Genomic DNA, 21,257 nt, shown 5'->3' with positions numbered 1-21,257 from the left:
TGATCTAAGGTTTTGATTGATTGATATATTGGTTGATTAACGTGGCAAAGTGTTCATTTAGAGCTTGACATATTAAACCCCTGTCTATTTTTAAAGACTGTTTGTTGCCCTCGAGATGCCTGTTGATTACTAGTATTTTTCTGCTTTTATTAAATCCCAAGCGGTTTCGTGGCGAAAGCTAATTAAAAATTAATGCTATAGGTAGGTTCTGCAAGATAAATCAACCGGGAAGACAGGTGGGTTTCGACTGCCGCTTAAAAAATGGGATGTGTTGTATTGGATAGGATAACACATTAAACCAGGTCACCTATGGACCCCTTAAAGAGTTGTTTTAATTGCTCTTAAACGTGCGGAGTGTATGAAACTCTCCATACAATAAGCATCGAAAATAACGTCTGCATTTTGTATTTATACATCCTGCAGGGCCAAAAAGACGCCCCACTTAAGCAAGGGGTTTACTGCCGGACGAGAAAGTTCAGGAATGACATACATCTATATCCATGTCAATTTGTGCCCCCTATCGGATAATAAAATATTAAAACAGAACTTAAAATATCTTATTGAAATCGGAAAAAAAACTTTATGGACATAAGCAAAACATGCCATGAACTAATTGATACGTTTTTTGTTTTTGTTTTGTTTTTTATTTTGTTGTAGTTCTTTGTCTTCTAAAATTTATGAAAGATTAACAATAATGATGTTAAATGATCAAACATTTACAAGAATATCTTTAGATATACAAATCAGAAGATGTATGATTGACAACGAGACAACATTCCACCAGAGACCATATGACGTAGAAGTTAACAACTATTATAGTAATAGGTCACCGTACGGCCTTCGACAATGAGCAAAACCCATACCGCATCTATACTACTAAAATAACGAGGTCCAATTTGTTAGCCGGCATGACGTAAAAACGACGAATCAAAGAATTCATTTTTATATATAACTAATATAGGACAATTGTGTTGATTAAAAATTACACCATTCCAGGTCCTTTTGTTTTCCACATAATTACTATTTCCAATAATTAACAAGTTCCGGGTCGAATCCGATACCGATACCAATAGAATATGCCACATGTTACCTGTTACCTTATCTGTAGGTTCCGTCTCTGTCAGGCGCACCACCAAACGGTGTATTTGAGGTCATAATCACACCTGAACTTCGTCATTATACAGGGATTGACACTACTAAATTCAAGCATTGACCAAAAAATATATATCTACAAGCAGTTTCCGGCTGTAGTAAGAAAACCAGGACGGGTTCAAACAGAAAGATTTTGAAAGCAGAGAAAACTGTGCACCTTTTAATCAGCATGACTTTATCAAATGACAATACGAATTCTAAAAATCTTGGCTAAAAATAAGGCGTATAGGTACTTGAATTCAGTCACAGACCCGCGATGTCGCGGTGTGTTCTAGTAGTAACTATAATAGGCCCCAACATTATAATGAAAAACAAATCAAACGAGAAAACCATCCGCCTGATTTATGTACAAAACAACAAACGAAAAACAAATATGATATGCAGCAACAACCGTCAACCATTGAATTACAGGCTCCTGACTTGGATAGGCACATACAGAATGTGACGGAGTACATGTTTGCTGGTTAAGGTTTCACATAAGATATTTTAGTGGGCATTTAAGCAGTGTTTGTGAAACAATGCGTTATACTTTATTCTTGATACATTAAAATTTGTATCTGAGATATGAATTAGAATAGAAAATTGAAACCGGGAATTTGTCAAAGAGACAACAACCCCACCAAAGAGCAGAAAACAGCCCAAGGCCACCAATTGGTCTTCAACGCAGCGAGAAAATCCCGCACGCGGAGGCGGGCTTCAGCTAGACCCTAAATAATAATGAATACTATTTTAGCGAAATGAACGCCACACTAAACTCCGAAACATACAAATGAACAAAAATAAAAAAAAAACAACCACAAGACTAACAAAGGCTAGAAGTTCCTAACCTGGGACAGGCGCAAATATACGGCGGAGTTAAACATGTTTTGTGAGATCTCAATCACCCCACCCCCCCCCCCCCCCCCCCCTCCTTTATACATCTAGATAATGTGAATTAACAAACACACAGCAATACTCACAAGAAACTCAGTTTAAAAGATGTGGACCTACATTTTCAAGTGCAAACATAACCAATTCATTAAGGTATGGTCCTTGAGGTTATATCAGCCCTTGGATTTTCAAATATTTTGAGCCTCAGTGAAGAAACAATAAGTGTAGAAATGTGCGAGTTGTGCAGTAAAATAGGTAACGTTGTTGTTATTTTGATATATATTGATACACCCATATATCTGAGTAACATCGTTAAAATTAGTAAGTAAGTTAATTTGAAATTTTTGTAAAACTTTTAAAAAGAAAATTAAAAAAATAATAAAAATATTCTAAAAGCACTCCACATTATAAGCGTTTTCTTTACATACCTGCATAATTAACGAAGGACTGCAGAATTTCTTATTTTGAGCTCCTTTTATATGGAATATTTTGTGTATTCATTTAATGATTTTGTTATCTGTTGTAACGTTATATTTTAGTTAAGTGCTTTCCATGTACTGGTTTTTTATGTATGATTTGTATGTAGATTTGTGTATCTACTAATTGAGATAAGAAGGAGGAGGTCCAGTATCTCAAATAAACTAGTTTAACCGCGAATCATTTGTCTCTGCCTGTCCCAAGTCCTTAAGTAGTTGTTGTATGTCATAATAATATCTTATGTTTTTCGTTATCTGGAAAATTTGGTGTTAAGGACAGATCTGTGATTGTTCCTGTATAAAATAAAAAGATGTGGTATTATTGCCATCCAGACAATTATATATCCACCAGAGAAAAAATGCCGGAGATGTTAGAAACTTACGTCATCATACGACCTTCACGATGAACAAAACACATACCGTATAGTCTACTATAAAAGGCCCCGACATGACAACATGCAAAACAATTCAAACAAGAAAACCAACGGCCTGATTCATGAACAAAACAATAAACGAAACAAAAATATGATAGAGCGACGAACGACTACCACTGAATTACAGACTCCTGTAAAGACTGTATGTTTTTCTTTATATGTCTTTTGGTCAATTTTGTCGTGGGATTGTTGTCTCAGTGACGTATACTCCGTATCTCATTTAGCTCATACATGCTGGGTCATTACGCAATATACCAATTTCAGTGCACTTGACATGGGAATAACCTACATTCTGTATGTGCCTGTCCAAAGTCAAGAGCCTGTAATTCAGTGGTTGTCGTTTGTTTCTGTGCAATACCCCCATCACACTAGGACCACGATCCCGCTTCGACCTCAGAAAGTATGAAAAATTTTGGAAGTCGTAGTAAGATCGTGGTGGTCGAGGTACATTTGTAAAGGTCGTTGTAATGACGTGCCAAGTCATCATGATTGTGGAGGTCCACGAACAACTTTGAACATGCTCAAAACATTCGTAGTGCAGTTGTGGCCAAAACTAGTCGTAGTAGAAGCGTAGGAAGGTCGTACACTACCAAGAATTTACCAACGTTTTTTTGGTACATTTCTACCCTCGTACATATCAGTACTGTTCGGCAAGACTAAAAACTTGTAATGTTATACTTCCTATTAATTCAGTACTGTTTATTATTATACAAAAACTGTACAATTACTAATTCTATAAATTCAGTACTGATTTTTTCAGTACTGTTTCAATACTGATTTCGTCAGTACTGTTTCAGTACTGATTTTGTCAGTACTGTTTCAGTACTGATTTCGTCAGTACTGTTTCAGTACTGATTTCTTCAGTACTGTTTCATTATGATACTGATTAAGTCAGTACTGTATCTGTACGGAATATTTCATTATTGTTTTAAGTATATTCTTACTTTTTTTCAGTGCATGGATAAATGTGTTCATTTAAAAAAAGATGTCATTTCTTTTAGTACGTAGCTGTGCACTTTAGTTTATTTATCTTACAATTGGTTACGTTTACATTTGAATGCATACAGTGATGCCAATTTGAAAATAAAAAGAACTGAAAAACTAATCAACTAGGTAATTATGTATTAATAGCAAAATTAAGGTATCGGTGGTCTTAGGTTGTTTTGTACATTTGGGTTGGGTTAATTGTTCTCTTTGACACTTACCCCGTTTCCATCCTTTTCTATACTGTGACATCTTGATGATTTCGTTATGTTTTTTTATTTCGCTGATTTTTTGTTCTGATTTTGTTTTACTTTAGGTCCAGCTCTTCAACAGTTATTTTAGTTGTTTTTTCAATATTTTGGCATTGTCAAATTTGCATCTCATTCTGGTGCGGTCAATTGATATGGTTTATGTTTTTAGTAAGTTAATATAGGTTTTATATTTGACAATATCATATTACATGTATCTGTGTCTTGCTTGGGTCAAATCAAAACATATTTAACAAGACTTGAACATTGAAACTGGGTATATTACTTTGAGAAGATGGATGGGTGGATGTTTTGTCATCCAGTGGCAAGTTAAGTGCATAATCAGAACGAGGACTTGATACTCAGATATAAATAATGACACTATTTTGTACTAGACCAATATTACACTGAGTTGAATTTTTGACATGCTAGTTCACCACAAGGAGAGAATCTGCTAGAAGACATGCCATCCTAACTGGACAGGTACCTTCAGACTAAACAGTCTATGTTTTTTCTCCTTAAAAAGTTTACGCTGTGTGCTGAGGGAACAATTATAATACAACCACTTTTCCAGTCCTAACTCTCATAAATACATTTCCGTTTATTTGCCCATTGTAGGGAGCTACCATTTGATTTTTATGGGGGGGGGGGGGGGGGGGGGGGGGGGGGGGCTAGGATGAAAAATTTTGTCCTGCATTTTTTTTTAGTTGTAATCCTTGTCCTGCCTTTTTATTTTTCACTGTGTTCGGTCCTGCCTTTTTTTTAAAGTTTATCCTGACTTTTTTTTACCTGAATTGTCATCCTGACTTTTTTTTTGCAAGTGTCTCATCCTGCCTTTTTTTTTACAAGTGTCTCATCCTGCCTTTTTTTTTTACTCAAAACTCCTGTCCTGTCTATTTTTTCAAATTCATCCTAGCCCCCTAAAAATCAAAATGGTAGCTCCCTAAGATTTTTAATGGTTAAATAAATTTATTGACAGTCATTGATAGATTTCCTTTTTTTTGTATACATTAATCATGCTGCAATTTCATTCACTTGTAATTTGTGTATTGTGAATAGTATCTGCATTGAGGGTAACTTAGATATGAAAAACTATTGTAATCTGTCCTAATAACCGTAGCTTCAAAGCATATTTAACTAAAAAATAAATGAAATTTTGTGTAAGAATTAATAGGTATCCTGTTAACGGGAAGTTGAATGGATGAATTTTAAACTGCATTACTCAGTAAAGCATGTTCACATGAGGACTGATGACTTTCAGGAAACTCTTGATTTGTATAATTCCTCAGAAAACTGTGATGGATTTGCATATTACAGACAGACATACAGAGGTTAAAAAAGTATCAAAATCTAAAGACTGATTTCCAACAGAATGATTTTAAAATGTCTGAAGGATGTCATTTGGTACATAAATTAACCTTTTTGATTTTTTAGCATAAATTCCCACAAAAAGACCTTCTCCTTTCATGAAAAATGACTTAATCAAATATACCTCACATTACAAATTACATAAATTATTACAAGTTACATGGATTTGAGTTACTTTTTGAAAATATTTCAATACTAGTACTAAAAACATGATTACTAATTTTACATTATTCCTGACAATTGTGGTCAGGTGGCTATGTATGTATGTATGTACGTAGATCCCTCCGTTTACGGAGCACCCATCGAGAGCTGCGACTGTACAGTGGAATCCGTGTAGTGACACTCCCTATCGGGATTAATGGCGATGTGTCACTAATGTACATTTGTTGACCATTAAAATACATGCTTTGCTCATCAACATTGATTTTTTTGTTAACTGAATAAAACAAGATGAAGATCTCAAATGTTTAACTTTCTCTTTTTATCTACTGCATTCACTTCCATTGCAAGTACAATAAACAGTAATCTTAAGAATGAACAGCATGATATAGTTACAACATGTAAAATTTCTCTCTCAATTTGATGTTTTTAATCACTGTTTCATAATTCTGCTTCAATGTTATTTTGCACTGCTCTTCCAGTGCATGTGATATCACATATCTTCGCCAACTTGTTTCTGAAAAATAAAAGGTTGATTATAACACTGTCAGATTTCAATGTTATCATGTTTGTTAAAGTCCAATAATAAGGTCAACTATAGGTCAACCACAACATAATATGTATAGTGTACATGCATTGCTAAAGGTGGTATTACGTAAATAAAGGTTCATATTATCATGGAGAAAAATGAAAAAAGAATGGAATAATCATTTATGGGTTACCTACTTGAAAACTGATCTAATACGATTGGGAGAAAAATTTTAGCGCCCCAAGTCTGGGTTGGCAAATTTCCATGTTTTCAATATAGGCTGCACTCTGACATTCTTAAATTGTTTTGTTATAAATTAGGCCGTTAACTTTTCTAAATTGAATTGTTTCATATTTTTCATGTCTTCGTCTTTTGTAGCCGACTATACGGTATGGGTTTTCTCATTGTTGAAGGCTGCACAGTTGCCTATGATTGTTAATATCCACTTCATCTAAAATTTGGTGGGTAGTTGTCTCATTGGCAATCATACAACATTTCATTATTTTATACAGCAGTTTAAATATTTTAAAAAAGTATTCTTGTTTTTGAATTTTTCATTATTTGTAACAGTGGCAATTCTGATTAAATTATCATTTCAATCTGTAATCCAGTTTCAGAGAGGGAGATCTTTGTTTAGATTTCCTTTAGGTTCATATGTTAAACTATGTCCTGATGTGACACTCATCTTTGGATCGGCACCAAAACAAAACATAATCTGATTATTCGAGCACAATATCAATGCAATCTGTCAAACAGTTAACTGAGAGGTTTTGTGTACGGATATGTACTTCCCATAGGATTCTTTGTTAACCATATTGACATCTTTCAATTGTTGAATGCTGCTCTCTATTCTTTTGAATTAATCGTTGTTGGTTTGTTGTCTCATGAGCGCACTACAACATTTCATGTTATTGAAATAAAATAATACGGACAAACTGAAAATACTTACCTAAAAAAATCCTAATTTCTTACCAGTCTCTTCTCGATCTTCTTTATTATCTGTGCATTACAGTTTTTAGTTGTTGATCTATGCCTTTATTTTCCTCATAGACTTATTATTTTTGTTCTGGTGGGATCCATTTTTGGAAACCTATAACAATAGATACTGCATCAAATATTTTGCATCAATTTGTAAAAAGTTGTTATTCCCAACATGCTTTTTATGGTATTATTTATGAACCTAATACTTTATAAATTGTCATTTGAAAAAGTACATCATGAGAGATAGATTGTATCGAAGTGTTACAAAGTTCTGTCAAGTGGTTAATGAGCAATTGATGACACGTGGGACATAAGGGCAAGAGGACAGACTCCCCCATCATTAAATACATGTAACATACCCTTTAGCAGGTGGGTTAAGTCGCCACATACACGAACAGGAATAAAAGTGCCTGTCCTAAATCAGGAATCTTTGGGAAATAGTGGTCAATTGAAATATTATAACACATTTATATAACAAGAGTGTCCACGCTGAAATGTCATGCCTGCTTTACTGACCATGCACTATTTCATTTGAAAGTTTAATGCATAAAAGTACCACAGAAACTTGACATGTTCAATGATCCATGACAATGAAATTAGAGTCTGTATGACAGTCAATTCTATAATCATAGATAGGACAGTCCATATATCACGATCATGACCAGTTTTTCAATAACTATTATATAATTAAATTGTTTGGAACATGCATGTAATATTTGCCACTGGACATTAAGCACATTTCGAATACATGTATTGTAAGTACTTTATGAATGTGTTAGTATTTTTGAGGACTCTCACTGACTCAGTAGGATTATTTTTATATAATGGAATTATCCTCTTGAAATAAAAGATTATTTATACGAAATTTTGTTCAATAATTATGTGTCGGATTATTAGGGTGTCGGTTCATTGGGTCGTCGGACTTTTGGGGTGTCGGACTAATGGAGCCTTGAACCGACATAAATTCAATCATTGACCAATAAAAAAAAATATATTTCTACAAAGTGTATGTACATGATCTCTTCATATAAATTTCACATGCAGTTTCCCTTGTAGCCGTATGAAAACCAGGACAAGACCGGTTCAAACAGGAAGATTAAGAAAGCAAAGAAAACTGTGCACTTTATAAAAGGGTCTGGATGGGGTTTCTTCATTTCTGTATTCTTTAATATTTTATACCATTTTCACTATTTATTATAAATTTTGCCTGTTATTCTCTTTTCTTTATATTTAAGCACCACATTATTCTCTATTCTTTATGGCTACTTCATAAAGACAACAAAGGGACTGATATGAAAGCCTGCCATTCTAAAGTTGCATTAAATCCGTGAAAAAAGAAGGGACATTGGATAATTGTCTGTTTTCTGTTTCTTGGTCTTTTCTCACTTGCCGTTGGAGGCAAAATTTATGTCTCTTTAGTTTGTATCTTATTATAAAAGAATATAGGTAAAAAATATAATCCCGCTAACATGTTTAACACCGCCACACTCTGTATGTATGTGACTGTCCCAAGTCAGGAGCCTGTAATTCTGTGGTTGTCGTTTGTTGGTGTGTTACATATTTGTTTTTTGTTCATTTTTTTTGTACATAAATTAGGCTGTTAGTTTTTTCGTTTGAATTGTTTTACATTTGTCATTTCGGGGCCTTTTATAGCTGACTATGCGGTATGGGCTTTGATCATTGTTGATGGCCGTACGGTGACCTATAGTTGTTAATTTCTGTGTCATTTGGTCTCTTGTGTAGAGTTGTTTCATTGGCAATCATACCACATCTTCTTTTTTATAAACAAATATATGCAAGTCTAACGTTCTGTTACCCCTTATGGAACCCGTTTGAACTAAATTCCAAAGGAAAGACATTTTTTGACATAATAATTTTTTTGTCTTACACATAAATGTCAACATGCATGTGAACCAAATGTACACATAATTGTTGTTTGTTTTAAAAGGCAATTTGGGTGAATACAGTTGTGAATTTGACTGCATACGTCTGACGTTAACGGAATCAAAAAGGTAGACTCTAAGGTAATTTTATACTGTAACTTTATGTGCTAAACCGTTATATAATCCAGATGACACTGAGGAAAAAATCATTCATTGACATTGTTAATATTCTATTCTTTTCTTTTTTTTTATGTATTTTTCTTAATAATTACATGCATGAAGTGTGTATTTATGTTCAGAAAAATAATTAGAGTGAGATGCACATATTCGCAGGGGACACAATTTCGCCGTTTTATGATTTTGAGGTGTAAAAACTTCAAAGGATGGATGAAATGGAAGAAATGTGACGGTAAATTATATTTTTATTACAAATATGATTATTTTTTAAACTTAGACAAAATTTTGGCACTTACCGCAAAGGACCAAAAAAACGTACAACGTTTTGATAAATATTGTTTTAAGCTGCAGTTATGTGGTTTTAAATAGATGTGTAAAAATGGCGAATATGTGTCCCCCTTTGACAAAACATCAGGAAATTTCAAATTGCCTTTAATCTAACTTTTTAGATGAATTTTTTTCAAAGAAACACGTTTTCAAGCTAAGAATATTTTTCTTTTGATGTTATCTTCATATAGAAATATCAGTATACTTCAAAAACATAAATACCTGAACATAAACTGCAGAAAACATGGAAAATTATGGCGAAAATGAGCACCCAACTCTATTGACTTAGCACTAAAAAAGTGCTTTGAAATAGGATCAAATAGGCCTAGTTTTTTGTCGAAATAGAAGACAAAATCTAAAAAATTATATCAGGATGTTCACAAAAAAAACCGAGTAAAAGTATGATTTCTTAAGTTTGTAAAACTTACATGAACAATAGCAATTCGTAGACGATTCGAAAAGGACCCTCCATCTCTGACTTGTCGTGGAAATCGTCTGTTTCTATAACTTTAAGACTTTTTGCAAGTGGCTTGTAGAACAATATTTTCTCTGTCTCAAAATCTTGCCGCCCTCTTGCTGAGTTTTTTTCTTGCTTTGTCGCGCCAAAAGCATATTGACGTTTCATATCTGTGACGTTGCAAAACTTGTGCCTCGCTGTAGAACAGCGCTTTCCCGCCGTCCATAATTTTTCCCGCGTCAATGGAGTAGTAATTATGAAAAGCGATGTAAAAGTAATTTTATGAAAACTATTGCTCTAAGATTGTTATAAACGATGTTTTTGATACAACATTATTTAAAAATACAATTTTTAACCTTGAAATATAGTTGGTTTTTTTTTATCTTTCTTGTCTTTATAAAAAAAAATGAAAATAATATACCCATTGCTACTAGCTTTATAAGCGCTTTTGTTTTATCTTTTTCAAGTGAAATGCATAACTGATTCTTAACCAAGTTGGCAAGTACATGTATTTCATGCAATATTTAGGACGTCTGAAATTTAATGTACAATAAATCTGTTGCTCAGTGGGTCCTACAAAGTAAAAGATCTGTGATGAATGGCTCAAAATTGAGATTTTGCCAAGTGCAGGGAAAGGATGATTTGTAGGATAGGAAAAAAATCATTGGGTTACCTACTTAGGGAGCTACCATTTGATTTTTATGGGAGGGGGAGGGGGAGGGGGGGGGGGAGGGGGGGGCTAGGATGAAAAATTTTGTTCTGCATTTTTTTTTAGTTGTAATCTCTGTCCTGCCTTTTTATTTTTCACTCTATTCGGTCCTGCCTTTTTTTAAGTTTATCCTGACTTTTTTTTACCTAAATTGTCATCCCGACTTTTTTTTTTTTGCAAGTGTCTCATCCTGCCTTTTTTTTACTCAAAACTGCTGTCTGCCTATTTTTTTCAAATTTCATCCTAGACCCCATAAAAATCAAATGGTAGCTCCCTTATTTAGCATCCCCATTTCGAATGAAAATAAATATTTTTTATATTAATGCTTCAATGATGAAACGGGAATAAAATGTATTGAAATATCGTTTGGCAGTACAAGTATATCGGGTAACATTTATGTACTTTTACAAAAAAAATCTTCACTGAGAATTCAATCGCGGCATTTGAGTCCTAAAGAAATTTTCCAGTTCTCTTAACTAAAGCGTGTATTGTGTATATTAATATTTCGCGTAATCAAGTATAACAGTTACCTTTTCTATGATTATTTATTAGGAATGCGATTATTATATGAGATATTCTGATTGAAAGATGTATGAAAAAAAACTGACGTTTAACAAATTTCTCGAAAATACTAGTATGCAACATTTTACATGAAAATGACGAACTAGATAATAAGTAAACACGTTAAATAAGTTGGTATTACAGTACTCACAAGCTTATGATCCTGTATCATTTTTTGACATCCGTTTTAAGTATACAAAGAATGCATTTAATTCAGTTTGCTTCATGACCTTCATTCCCGCCAAAATCGTCCTTTTGGCGCCGTCTTTTGACATTGTCAGTGCTTCTCAGTATTGTGACGTTACTATGGACCTTTGACGTTCTACACAATCAACAAGATTTGTGTGTAGAAGCGAAGCCGTAAATGTCCCTTTGGCAGCAAGAGGGTTAATATTGAACATAGTATTACAATTGCCTACGTTTATGTGATTGGATTTCATTACGTCATTCATTGTTTACAAACGTTATTTTTGCACTCGCACTAACATTTCAACAAGTCAACAGTTCAAACTTCTTCTGGACAAAAGGTATGGTATATATTGAATATTTTAAAACTGAGAAAATTGTCGCATGCCGCATGGCTAATTTAAAACACATATCCTAAGTAGGAGAATACGCGTTACACATTGGCGGATCTAGGGAGGTCCCTTTTATGGGACGATCAATGAATTTGAATTTGAATTTGAATGGGGACATATAGATGAACCCCCCCCACCCCCCCCCCCCCCCCCCGCCCGCCCGCCCCTAACCTTTTATCCAGTGTTGGGAAACCTCTTTTAAAAAATGGCTGGATCCGCACCTGATTACAGAACTTTCTGTAAATGCCAAAATTAATGCCATGGCATTTGTAAAATATTAATGGAGACGCTAAATCGTGGGTTGTTTTGAATATTCATATTCATTACTACTTGACCAAACGTTATGAAATAATATCAATCAATAATTGATATTTGAGAATGATAAATCCTGAATGTTTCTGAACATATGATAAGGAAAAGGGGGTGGGCATCGGCGGATCCAGGGGGAGGGGTCCGAGGGTTGGAACCCCCTTTTTTTTGGCGATTAATGCATTTGAAAGGGAAAATAAATTTGGGAACCCTATCTCCTGATTTGGATCCCCTTTTTAAAAATTGCTGGATCCGACCGACACATGCTCATTTCCTCAAATCCTGTGTTTTTGTCACACAGTATTTTTTTCCGATCTTTTCCCACTTCCCACTTCTTTCTCTTCTGTCCCGATCCCACTTGTTCCTATTTTGACCGGGTTTTTTTTTTTTTACCGATGCTTCATTTATTTGTGATACATTTTGATATTAGTCCACCATTGTCCCAGGTGCCAACAAACTTATATAATCCCGCCACATTGACTGCTATATATTGTTTATTATTTTTCTCGTTTGAAATGTTTTACAATAACATTTTAGTTACTTTTAGATTTTTTTATTCAGCCATGCTGGATCTATGCGATCACTCTGGTTTTGGAGATGGTGCAAAATACTAAGTTGAAGACATATCATGAAACTAATTATTTATGTTTTTATGACTTGCAGAAACTTTCTTTACCATTTTAATCATCAACTGCAAACTTTTGACACGTTATAATTATTATAAAGAGCACATAAATAGACTGATGGTTAAAGCTACATGTGCATGAAATATTTGTCACTGGCAAACACCAATACTTCGAGGTTGATGGATTTAATTATCATATTTTGCTTTTTTTATTTAGGAATAAATTCTCAGAATGATTAACAGCATAGAAGACAGCTGCTGAAATGGGAACGTACGATGTGAAAATTAAAGACCTATATGGGTCATTTTCAAAAACTGTCGAATTTTGAAATTGAAAAATTTATTAAAAGTTACTTATTCAAACAACCCTCTACATAAGCAAATCAAAACAAACAGTACTTATAGAACAACATATTAAAAGATGCAATCTTAATAATGTCATACAAGAATATCTTGAAACATTTTTTGATAGGTGGTACAATATTTTGTCTCTCCTGTTACCATTTTCAAAAGAAATTTTGGGTTATTAAGAAAAGGTTTAGATAAAATGTTAAGCTTGTTTTTCGTAGCCAATTAGATGGTTTTCAAGAGAATAAACTTCTATATATATTCATTTTGTGAAATAATAGATTATTTGCAAATTTTCCAGGTTGTACTGAAAAATGCCTCTAAAAATTGGTTTTCAAAGGTTGTAAAAATTACCACCAGTAATGCAAGTCTAAGATAGCAATTCAAATTGTTCGGCATTTTTTCTCTCTTTCAAATAAACCCAACATCAAGTAAATCCCTCACATGTTAGTTTACTTTTGTCTTTATTTTATTGGTAACAGGAACGTACGTTAATGATATATCACTATATAAAGTTCTATCCTGTTACCTTTTTGTCTATCCTGTTACCGATATCAGTATTGCACCTGCAAATACTAAATTGGGAAGATTAAGACGTTATAACCTTAATATGAGTTCAAACAACAAAAGATTTCATTCTGTTTGCAACTATATGTTATGATAAACTTTTTAACGACGTTTCTGTCTACAATTGTCTATCCTGTTACTGTAACCATAGCAACCATAGTAACAGGATAGACATAACAGGATAGACAAATTTCTTCATTTTCGAATGCTGTTGTGAAATAACTACTCCCTTTGGTGAGGTGATAATGTTTTTCTGTTGTGAATTTGGTTTCCAACACGTTATTGCACTTTTTACAAGTATACTTTTGGTGTAATTAATCAAAATTGTTGGTAACAGCATAGACATGAAAAAAAGTACCCTCTATTTTTTTTCACTAAATGTCTTGAAATTTCTTTTCTCTACACTGTCGTTCAAGAAACGTGCTGTGTTAAATGTAAAGGTTACTTTGCACTTTTGAAATCAACACTGACTAATTCAATATTCATAGGGAGAATAATTTAACGGCTGATTTAAGTAGCGGTAACAGGATGGACATGAACTTCATGTACGCTGATTGAATTAAGTTTGTAGATAAAATGTTACATATAATGATAAAGAAGGTACGATTTTTCGTTAGAGTAATTATTAACGTTCTTAAAAAGTCCCTTTTGCAGATATCAAGGCAATCAGAAAATCGGAAAAAAATCATTTGAAATGTGTTTTTCTGAAACTGTACGCACACAAATTACCCAAAAATCGGACTTAAATACATTTTAATCTTATGAAAATAGATGTAAATCGTGTTTATTATTAATGTTCTGAATCATAAATCCTACAAGCTTTCATTTAAACAATTACAACTGAAATTTCCATAAGAAATAAAAAATTTAGCATGGGTGTACTGATAATTCGACATTTTTTGAAAATGACCCATATACAGAAGGATGTATTTTAATATGGCATTCATCAGAAAAGACAATATTTAATCATAAACCATGTAATTCCGTTGAGTTTCGTACAAGTACCAAAACATAAAAGATGGATGCTTGTAATGAGCTCATATTAGAACTAGGGAGTCCTCTGGAATTACCAATCTACATGTAACAAGACACATCATATGTGAGACTGAATTGAGGAAAAGACACCAGCCAGGAAACTGACATTCTATAAAGCATTCCAAAGAAAAGATGGCAAAGGGGGGAGAGCAATAAAACATGATACAAGCAAAATTAAGTGTTTCTTTGATTGTTTTATTTATGAACCTTAATTACAAGGGTCATAAAATAATCAAGGGGTTATATAGTACAATTGTATCCTAAGTTTCTGTTGAATTTAACTATATTTTGTACTTAATATATATATATCAACAGAAATATTCTTTAAATAATTTAAAATGTGCAAATCTTATTCCTCCGTTATATAAAAAAAATGAAGTGGTGCTTGCAGGCAATATTTTATGAAAAATTGTTTTCAAATTCACCAAAAACTTGCTACATAGCAAGAATACGCCATGTTTGCCAGCTTTTACATAAATAAAAAAAAACTTAAATCTCACTGGTACATCCATATGAAATAAAGTCTGCTGCTGCCAAAAATCAAGATTACAAACTATGTTTCTAAAAGTAGATTACAACAATACTGAACTCTGAAAAATTTTAAAAAGCGGGGAAATTTCATAAACATCTGGCAAAACCAAACGCTAAAGCACATCAAATAGCAGAACGAATGGAAAACAACCGTCATATTCTTAACTTGGTAAAGGCATTATCTTAATTGTCTCATAATAATCCTCCCAGTTTTTTCAAGTATTCTTACTCTGAAAGGAAAATATGAAAGAAAAATCATTTGCAACTTTACAAATTATCGGCATGAAAATGATTGACATTTTTGTCACAGACTTCATATGTTTATTTGACAATAAAGATTATTATATTAAAACAATTGTTATGATAAATAAAAGAAATTCTAGTTATGATAAAAAAAAAAAAAAGGAGACGAGACATTGTTTTATGTTAATTACAATACATTGCTTAACATATGGAATCATTAATGTCAACATGTTTTAAGCAATAACAAAATACCAAAAATGATCAGTATTGAAGATTCTTATCTTGTTAGATATATGTATAAATTGGGCGGTTTTATACACATTGATATTGTAAAATATCAGCCTCGAACCACAATGTAAATCTCTCTGGTGTCGATTGCGTATTTTTTTTTAAACACAGAAAGACAGTCGCAATCAAAATCAAGGAGTAAACAAAGACTCATAAAACCAAAGTGCATTTACAACAACAGTTAAAATACATAAAAAGAAACAACACCAACTCGACTAAAAACCGGGAATGAATTCATGTGCTTCTAAAGGGTAAACAATTCCCTAGAGAAAATCCGATAAACTGCTTATCTTGCTTCATTTTTGTTGTTTTTCCCTTCACTTCAATAGTTTTTTGATAGACGAAAGTAAGCTTGATACTTTTCCTCAGTCATTTTCACGTCGCTAAAAAGTCCTGCTCAGCAGAGTGATATAGTCGAAGAGAAAAACCATAAGTTTTTATATGTAGCCAGCTAAACAAGGATTATAATAATATAGTCACGGAATTATCCAACCTATTTTTGGATACCAATTGTACTCAGATGCACATGTGTCAAAATTTCTCTAATAATAGAGGTCAACACTGAATCAGCGATGTCTACACAAGATACAAAATATAAAAAAAATAAAAAAGAGTCATCAACATGTCACAATATACCATACTATACTTACTTAGTTTATAAGTTTTCAATTCCCAATATTTTTTGAAACAAAATGCATTCAGATTAAAAAGATAAACCACACCAAATCGACTGCTACAGCTATACCTAAAGAAACAACTATTTTTGATACATATGGATAAGGTGCGCACTAAAAAGTAAGTATTTATTAAAAAAGTAAATGACAAACATCAGTACAATAATAGTACTAATAAAATCGGTACAATTACAATACTGACAAATTAAGTACTGAAACATTACTGACAAAATCAGTACAGAAACATTACTGACAAAATCAGTACTGAAACATTACTGACGAAGTCAGTACTGAACTAGTACTGAAACAATACTGACAAAATCAGTACTGAAACAGTACTGTCAAAATCAGTACTGAAACAGTACTGACGAAATCAGTACTGAAACAGTACTGACGAAATCAGTACTGAAACAGTTCTGAAAAAAACAGTACTGAATTTATAGAATTAGTTACGGTACAGTTATTGTATAATAATGAACAGTACTGAATTAATAGGAAGTATAACATTACAAGTTTTTAGTCTTGCCGAACAGTACTGATATGTACGAGGGTAGAAATGTACCAAAAAAACGTGGGTAAATTCTTGGTAGTGTAGTATTGATACGCTTGTAATCCTCGATGTTGCATTGGACCAAGGTATCAGGGGAACTAGCTGACTAATGACGTATACTTTTCACTTTTACATTTCTCTCTTACATTGTTGGGTTGTTGACGACGATGTTTGCCAAGATTTTATATAACATCTTATATGTCCCAAGAATAACTGAGTCTATTGTAAAGTTACATTTTTAATTCCATTTCAATATAGTAAAATATTTTTATAATCTATTAATATGTGTGTATACAAACTCCTAGCATAAATATTTCTTTCTGAATTCCCACGATCGCAACTTTAAACCTTTCAACTCTGACACGTGTTTGCAATCATTTCTCACTCCTATCTAGATCTTACCAACTTTACTCTAATGTTCACTCGCCACAGTATGGACGTAGTAAGATCGAAATGGGCGTAGAAGCATCGTATTGGAAACGTGGTGCAATTGGGGAAAAATGGAAAATATTTCGCTGCGACCTTACTGCGATTTCACTGCGACTATCCCGATTTCACTACGTCTTTATTACGCTTCTACTACGATATTGATACGATTATACTACGATGAGGAAGACAATAATACGCTGCTGCTATGCGCTTTTCGTCCTCAGTACGACCTCACTACGATACTACTACGTCCTAGCCACGATAGTTGCACGATCTCATTCTGTTGATACCTCTACGTTTAGCACCACGACCTCTAATTGTTTTTGATACCTTTGGTGGATGCTTTCTCAAGGAAACTGGTGTGTACAATTGGAAAGTCAAGATATTTATAGGGACAAAGAGCTTAGTGACAACGTAGTGGAAACCTAGTGGAGTCGTAGTTCGATCGTAGTAGACACGTATTGAGATCGTAATGCGATTGGTAAGGTCTTGGTAGAAGCGTACAGAGATCGTGTAAGTCGTGGTAAGGTCTTATTAGACGTAGCAAGAGCGAGACAAGATCGTAACTAGAACGTGTTACTGTCGTAGCGGAATCGTAGCAGGATCTTATCAGGATCATAGCAAGGTCGTGGTATGAACGTGAAAACTATGAAATATTGAATAGTCAAGCCGACAATACCACGATCTCACCGCGATCTTATTTTTTTATAGATCGTAGTGGGATCTTCATGGTCTTGGTCTAGTGTGATGGGGCTTAACATATTTGTTTTTCGTTCATTATTTTGTACATAAATTAGGCCGTTAGTTTTCTCGTTTGAATTGTTTTACATTTGTCATTTCAGGGCCTTTTATAGCTGACTGTGCGGTATGGGTTTTGCTCATTGTTGAAGGCCGTACGGTGACATATAGTTGTTAATTTCTGTGTCATTTGGTCTCTTGTGGAGAGTTGTCTCATTGGCAATCATACCACATCTTCTTATTTCTATATTCAACATGTTTGTTAGACACTTCAATTCTAGGAAGTCAAATTATACAAATGTTTTTGAACATTACATAACAAAGGCATGAATAGAGCAACAGGAAATTGTCGAGTCAGTTTTGTTTAAGTATGTTGTAACTTCAGTTTTATCTATATTATATAATTTATAAATAGACAAAATCATATTTGATGAAAAAGTGCTACTTAAATAATGTCAGTACCAAATCACTAGCCACTCGGTGGGTTGTACCTGCGACATTCCGCCAGCAGCGGTACCGACACAGTGGTAGTAGTACTCTGAGCATCAGTTACGATGCAGGCCAAAAATGGTTTTGGATAAAGGAAAAAGTTTCAAAATGGTTGAAACATGAGTCAACTTTGACTGTCGGAGTTGTATATCAAATTAATGCAAAATGTTTATTCATTGTAGCTTATAGACTGATAATTTTCTACTGTAATTTTAATTTAAATCATACTTATACCAAAGAAGTTTATGAATGGTTGCCGTATGACTTGGCAGCGGAGTGTTACATTTAGAAATATGAAAGTTATTCCTCTCTCATGTGCCCATTTTTGGAGATCTCTTAAAAACAATACTCCTGGGACCGGTTTTTACTCAATTTTCAAATAAGAACACAATGCCTTTACGAAAATATGTATCTTGGATGTTTGTAACAATCCTAAACGTTATTATCATTTTACGATTTACCTCCCTTTCTTGTGTCATGTAGAAATTAAAAGAACTCCTGTATTTGTTTCGAGATGATGCGTCTTTTGTTGATATTATCGTTAACAGTAGTGGCAGGTCAAAGTACGATCACTGTTAATACCAGACTAGGTAAACTTACAGGTGTATCATCGGTCAATGATGGAAATACAAGTTATCAACTGAGAATATACAGAAATATACCCTATGCTTAACCTCCAGTTGGCCAGCTTAGATTTATGGAGCCCGTGCCCTACGGGAAGTGGTCCGAAAATCTAGATGCTTTACAATTTGGACCATCGTGCAATCAGTTACCATCTCCGTCAGACAACACATTTCTTCCAAATTTAAATCAATCCGAAGATTGTTTACAGTTAAATATTTATGCACCTGTTAACGCTTCGTCTTCAAATAAAAAGTCGGTTATGATCTGGATTCATGGTGGAGGTTATTCGAGTGGAAAAGCGATGCTTTGCGATGCGTCTTATCTCTCTGCGCTTGGTGATGTAGTTATAGTAACAGTAAATTACCGTTTACCTATATTAAGATTTTTTAGCACATCTGACAGTGTCGCACCTGGTAATTATGGTCTTTGGGATCAAAAAGCTTGCTATTCAATGGGTTCATGATAATATCGATCAATACGGAGGTGATCCGAATGCTGTTACTATCTTTGGGGAATCAGCTGGAGGTTTTAGTGTTGCATTACAGGCCATAAATCCAACTATTTCAAAGAGTTATTGCACAAAGTGGTGTTAGCAATACGTTGTTGGCTACATCACCAATTCCTCGACTAACGGCAAAAGCACTTGCAAATGATTTGGACTGTTCTGATGCATTGACGAGTGATACTATGTCTTGTCTGCGGAATAAATCTGTCGATGAAATTAGAGGTTCATTACTTACACTTACGAAACAATTTTATTTGACACCTGATATACATATTTACATTGCATTTGCTCCTGTTGTTGATAATAAATTCCTGATTGACACACCACAAAATATAATATATAAGTGGAAAAGGCCCCGGATTTGAGTTTTACAAATCATTAGATGTGATAATAGGAAACTGTGAATCAGAAGGTTCATTACTAGTAATTAAGTACCATGCGGAGAAGAAATTATGGGAATTTGAAAAATGGCATTCCATCGAAATTTTGTGTAAAAATATAATACCTACACTTTCAGTTGACTACTTTAAGAATAATACTGAAATTATCAAACCTATATGTGACCAGTATAAGGTCAATGGACCAATGAAGGATCAAAGTATGAGTGCTGTGAACTATTATGGGGACATTTTTATGTATAGTCCAGCAGTGCAAACACTTCAGGTCCACGCAGCACAAAGAAATCGTAATCATTTTCAATATATTAGTAGGCGCTCTCCTATGTGGTCAGTGTCTCACCGATATGCTCCATGGTTTGTAGGGTGAGGCCATGCATCAGAAATACCGTTCATGTTTCCATTTAAATCGTTGTTTAATGCTACTGAAGATGACAAAAAATACAGTGTTACTATGATGAAGTATTGGTCTAACTTCGCCAAAACAGGGTACGTATATTGTCTGCTTCTTTTCCAGTCGCTTGTATTAATCAGGGTCGTTAATTTAGTAAAATGTATATACCTTATATATAACCAGAACCTGTTAGGGGACAGCAGAAAATTAGACTTGATTTGACCTAATTTTTTTAATGTTGGTTTCCTATCTATATTCCTGCACTGTGTTATAGAAACTAGATTAATTTACAACATATATAACATATATAAATGTAACAGTATAAATTGGGATTCAGTAGGATCCAGAATCTTCCTAGTACTAATCATAATTCCTATTTCTTTTAAGAGTAGAAATTGGGATATCTAGATTTGTACTAGAGGATCATTACTTAAAAAGACGCAATAAAAACATTATTTAATTTACTTCATGATGCAATAAAAGTCTAATTAAAACTTGTCTAAATAAAGAAAAAATAGAAAAAGCTATGACCAATTTCCACTGAATTTATTTCACAACAGAGCCTTTTTCTGAAAGCCCTTCAATCTTTACTTAAAATTCACAGTACACTGAATTGTGTT

General features: G+C 33.6%; 2 long non-coding RNA genes across 2 annotated transcripts; one reads left to right on the top strand and one right to left on the bottom strand.

Moving 5' to 3' along the window:
- The first annotated feature begins 10,785 nt into the window (after positions 1-10,785).
- Positions 10,786-15,663, top strand: LOC127708450 (uncharacterized). Its single transcript, XR_007985276.1, has 2 exons — positions 10,786-11,842; positions 13,045-15,663. It is a non-coding gene; the product is annotated as an uncharacterized LOC127708450 (long non-coding RNA).
- Positions 15,369-16,599, bottom strand: LOC127708451 (uncharacterized). The gene is made up of 2 exons (XR_007985277.1): positions 16,490-16,599; positions 15,369-15,538 (listed from the first exon to the last, which is right to left on the bottom strand). It is a non-coding gene; the product is annotated as an uncharacterized LOC127708451 (long non-coding RNA).
- Between the last annotated feature and the right edge of the window lie 4,658 nt (positions 16,600-21,257).

The sequence above is a fragment of the Mytilus californianus genome, unplaced genomic scaffold (genome assembly GCF_021869535.1).
Source record: "Mytilus californianus isolate M0D057914Y unplaced genomic scaffold, xbMytCali1.0.p SCAF_7, whole genome shotgun sequence".
NCBI classification, from domain to species: Eukaryota; Metazoa; Mollusca; class Bivalvia; order Mytilida; family Mytilidae; genus Mytilus; species Mytilus californianus.
This window is presented reverse-complemented; position numbering and strand designations above follow the sequence as displayed.